We start from the raw sequence: 5,481 nt of genomic DNA, 5'->3' as shown, positions 1-5,481 counted from the left end.
CTACCCAAAGACCACAAACAAGAACACACTAAAGCCACCAGCACAACAGTGTTCATTGCAGCACAATTTGTCATTGCTAGAATATGGAACCAACCCAGATGCCCCTCAGTAGACGAATGGACTGTATACATTTTATGTACATTTTTTTGTACACTGTCTTAGTAAGAATGAGACTGCTTCCCTACTTAAGCCATTTTCAACCAAAGCAAAATAACCTAAGTAATATAAAATGTTAACATACAGCATAAAGATACAAAAACAGACACAGTAATCCTAGTTAGGATTGTAATTATGATGTTACATTTTTTACAATCCACAATTGTTTCAGAAATCACATAGACATCAATCATGAAACTGCATAAATTGAAGCAATGCTTTGTAGTTAAAAGAACCAAAAAGTTAGCAAAGAATGCCCAAAATTTATATTTATTCCACCTTTGTGTCATATTCCTTCACCAATGTTACATGAGAAAAAAAAGCAAAACAAATGAAAAACAGAAATCAAAATCACTAATATTATCAAGTAGGTAAACAAATTAAAATCTATCAGCCATCAGCAAGAGTACAGCAAAGATACTGCTGTAAAAAGAAACAAAGAAAATTGCTAGAAAACTATATGCATCATATTCTTTCAAACCAGCAAAATATGCTTCTGTGTAAAATGGAACATACATAGATTTTTTTTTCCTAGTAAGGTATAGAAATGCAAGTTCTTTTTGAATATTGTGGATGGGCAGATGTGTCTGTAAAGGAAATTCTACTAGGCTTTTACAGAGTGAGCCAAAAAGACATTTCTAGATTCTGGGCATGATGTGTACTCTAATTCTTTGATTGGTATAGTGGACACTCTAGCCAAAGTTAAAAGAAAATGAACACAGGAATACAAGACAAAGGCAAGTGAGACTTCTCTTATATCTCAGTAACATTTAGATTGAATCAAATTTAAATGCAGTCCACTCTGCTTTGATGAGCCTTTGGTTCAGCTCCCAATCTGGATTGCTTGATGCTGTCTCCTATGAGAACACTCGGAAGGTGTCTTCTTAACAACAAACTTATTTTTCTTGGTGGAGCTCTCTTAGTAGCTGTGTCTGCATGGAACTGATAACCAATCACTATCTTTTTGGAAGAAGTCCTAACCTTTCCTCGTATACCCTCCCTATGTGTGCAACAGTCTCTCTTTTTTCACTTTCAGTAGTCCATATTGCTATCTTATGGCCTTTAGCTCTAACATTAACAACAGCTCCACAAACATCATGACAGTAGTAGCCGAAAGATTCTCCAATAAGGCACAGCAGTATCTCTAGCCAAAAGCGATAGAGGTGACTTCATGTCTGCTGTTTGTTCAATGTAATTAGCCATCATCCTCCCCGTTTATTTTTCTCATCTTCCTACATAGGCTCAATACCATCATTAAAAAGTGAGTAGTTACACCCAGGCATTAAATTACTAATCATGGTTGTACAGAGCCCCAAAGTCTTCAACAGTATCAAGCTTAGAGATCAGTCGAAGGTTTCCTTGCCAAGTTTTACTTTTATCATTTTTAAAAAACCACATCGTCTATCTGTCTTGTAAAGGATATTTAATATAGTGTTTTGGGCTAGCAACCTCCTGATTAGATTCTGTTTTCTCCTCTTCTGTAGGTGGGGGATTAGGAGTAGGAGTGGTTTCCACTTCCACGGTCGCCATCTTAGATTGATCTCCTAAAATGTTTTTAAAGTTCAGAAAGTCTGTGACCAATGGTTTTGAAGTCCCCCCCCAAATTTTACGATAGTACTACATATGGCCATGTGATTTTATTATTATATATTTATTTAATATATATGATATATATAAACTGAAAATGTAAGTCAGCAAAAATCTCATTTAAGAATATTCCCAGAAAAATTATTCATGAGTCTAAAATTATAGAGAACTTAATTTGCATTGTGTAATGAATGGATAAATATGATATAGATTATCCATGCAATAGATTACTATTATCATTAATCATGAAAAAAGTATTGATATATGCTATAATATGCATTTACCTTGAAAACCTTATGCTAAGTCACAGAATTCAAGAATAAAATGCATGTGTATGATTATATCATTAACGTAAAAGGCAGAGGATAAGTAAATTCATAGAGGTAGAAAGCAGGCTATTGGTCCACTGTGACTGAAAGATGGAGAGAACAAGGGGTGACTACTAATGGCTATGAAGTTTCTTACACATATGATAACTAGTAATTCACAGACTTGTACATATACAAAATTCTACTAAATACTAATTATAAAAGGAATACATTAGTAGAATTAAGTCACATAATAACACAACTAACACTCATTTAATTCCGCTATTAACTACCTACTCTGTCCACTACTAAGACTAGCTATGTGGATTTGAAAAAGGATTAAACCTATAGGGGCCTCAATTTTTGTCACTTGCCTTGTGAGGTTAAAAAATATCAACCAGTATAGAATTGGTATACTTGGTCTGATCTATCTTGGTTTGAAACACAGAAAGGCTACTCCGAAGTAAAAATTATAGAACATACATTGCTTAACATACAGCAAATACCTAGTAAGTTTGTCTATTTCTGATTCTTCAATGAAGCAAAATCATGTTGTGTGTGTGTGTGTGTGTGTGTGCATGTGTGCACGTGTGTGTGTGTTTGTGTTTATGTGCACACTGGAATTAGGGATAGAACTCAGGGTTTTTGCACTCTTATTTTGGCTTATTGCTTAAGGTTTATGCTTTATCACTTGAGACATGCCTCTACTTCAAGTTTTTGCTGGTTATTTAAAGGTAATAATTTTTACTTAGGCTAGCTTTGAACTTCAATTCTCATATCTTGACATCCTGAGGAGCTAGAATTGCAAGTGTGCCTCACCAGTGCCAAGTATATTTGTCTTTCAGGTTCTAGTTTAGTTTATATAAGGCAATTTCCCTTAAAGAATAGATAAACAAGGAAAATGTAGCACATGCATACAATAGAATACTGTTCAAACTCTGAAAAGAAGCAAAATTTACATTATACAAAAACATGAATGAGCTTTGAATGTATAACTCTTCTAAATATATATATATATATTTCATGTATGTAGTCATAACTAAGGATAGAAAATTGGTGTGGAGGTGGAAATAGTGCTTCATATATCTGCATATATCTATATCTATCTATACTGTACTTTTATATTTTTATAACTGACATGTTTTTAAATTTTTTTATTGTAAAAGTGATGTAATCAGGGGTTACAGTTACATAAGAACATTTTTTGCATAGTTATTACCTCTTCACTAGTTTTCTCCCAGTTTTTTCCTCCTTGCCCTCCTGACCCATAAGTTGTATAGCTCATTTTGAACACAGTGTCTAGTATTACTGCTGAATTAGTTCACCCCTTGTCCCATCATTTCTCTGCTTACCTTTACCATACCCAAACAGATAAACTTACATAAAAGATAAAATGTACAGAAATCAGAAACAATGACCAAAGAAGGAAAAACAAAGAAAGAAAAAATACAAAAGGAAAATAAAAAAACACTTGTTTATATTTCTTGGAGTTTGTTTCGATAAACATCATAGGATTGTATACACACAGCAATTAAGCCTTTGTGATCCTGTCCTGAGAAGATGTGCCTTTGGTCTCACTGGGTAAATGTTTAGAGTCCTGTTTAATTATCATGTACAAATGTAGGGTTTTTTTTGTCTTATACCATCTATTGTGTTTACTTGTATATTTATAGGCACATTCTAATTACCAAAAATGAGGGAACAATGCAACCTACGTTTCTGGGTATGCCTTACTTAGCTTAATATAATGTTTTTGCAAGTCTTTCTATTTCATTATGAAAGGGGTGATATCATTCTTTGCACGGAAACATAGAATTCCATTGTGTATATATACCATATTTTCTTCCAATGAGGGGCTTATGAGTTGATTCTATACATCGGTTATGGTAAACAATGATGCAATGAGCATATTTGTGCTGGTAGCTTTAATGTGGCCTTATTTGTGGTCTGTTAGGTAAATGCCCAGGAATGGGATTGTTGAGTTATAAGGAAGCTCTATCTTTAGTCTTTTGTGGAACCTCCATACTGCTTTCCAGAGTAGGTGAACAAGTTTATATTCCCATCAAAACTGTAGTAGTGTTCCCTTTTGGTCACATCCTTGCCAGCATCTGTTCCCTTTTGGTCACATCCATGCCAGCATCTGTTATTTCAATGTTGCTTTTATGTGCATTATTTTATAGCCAGAGATTTTGAGTATCTTATTAAGTGTCTATTGTTCATTCCTCCTCCTCTTCCTCCTCCTCCTGCTCCTCCTCCTCCTCTGCCTCCTCCTCTTCTTCTGTGACATTTCTCATTAATTTGTTGGCACATTTATTAGCTGGGTTGCTGGGGTTGCTGTATCTTTGAGGATTTGGTTTTGGGAGTGTCAATTTTTGAGCTCTAAGTATATTTTAATATGAGACCATTGCCTGATGCATAGCCTATAGAGAGATCTTCTCCCAATCGGTGGGTTTTCTATTTATCTTGCTATCTATGTCTTTGCAATGTAGAAGTGCTTCAGTTTCACACAATCTCATTAATCCAGTCATTCTCTGATTTTTGATGTTTCTGAATATTTACTTAGGAAGTTGTGACTTGTGCCTAGGAGTTCTAGTGTTCCTCCTATCCCTTCCAGTAATATTTCCATGGTACCTGGCCCTACATTGAGCAATTTGACCCATTTGGAATTGATTCTGGTCCAGAGTGATGCATAAAAATCTGACTTCCGTTTTCTGCACATGTATAGCCAATTTCACCAACATCATTTTGAACAGGGTATCTTTCTTCCTATGGTTTTGGTTCTCATCAAATATTATATCGTTATACGTCTGTGGGTTCATTTCTGGGTCTTCCGTTCTGTTGGTCCTTGGGCTTATTGTGCCAGTACCAAGCTGTTTTTATGACTAAAACTTTGTGGTAGAGTTTGAAGTTTTCTATTGCTACTCCTCCAGAATTGCTATTCCTGCTAAGGATGAATTGTACTATTCAAAGTCTTCTATTATTTCATATGAATTTTTGGATTGCTTCCTCTCTCATTAAAGAATGTTACTGGGATTTTGATGGGGTGTGCATTGGCAGTATTGGCATTTGCATGATGTTAACCCTTCTAATCCAGGACCATCGACTGTTTTTCCATATCCTTAAATCTGATTTAATTTCATTCATATATTTAATGTTTTCATCACGGAGGTCCTTTACACCTTTGGTTAATTGCTAGTTTTTATTTTTTATTTGAGGATACTACAAAGGAAGTTGCTTACCTGATTTCAGTCTCATTGTTGGCATACAGGAAATCTACTCTTCCTTTATTGTTTAATTTTATAACCTGCTACTTTGCCAAAGATTCAGATCAGCTCAAGTAACTTGGGAAAGAAATTTATGGGTTCTCTAAATACAGGATAATGTTGTCTGCAAACAGGGAAAAGTTTCCTTCTTTCCCTATTTGGTTCTT

At 34.7% G+C, this 5,481-nt stretch overlaps 1 pseudogene; it reads right to left on the bottom strand.

The window, feature by feature from the left end:
• Nucleotides 1-979: 979 nt before the first annotated feature.
• LOC125343032 lies at nt 980-1,686 on the bottom strand (annotated as a pseudogene).
• Nucleotides 1,687-5,481: the final 3,795 nt, after the last annotated feature.

This window comes from Perognathus longimembris, chromosome 28, assembly GCF_023159225.1.
Source record: "Perognathus longimembris pacificus isolate PPM17 chromosome 28, ASM2315922v1, whole genome shotgun sequence".
NCBI lineage: Eukaryota > Metazoa > Chordata > Mammalia > Rodentia > Heteromyidae > Perognathus > Perognathus longimembris.
The sequence above is the reverse complement of the archived record's forward strand: the minus strand, read 5'-3'. Positions and strand labels throughout refer to the sequence as shown.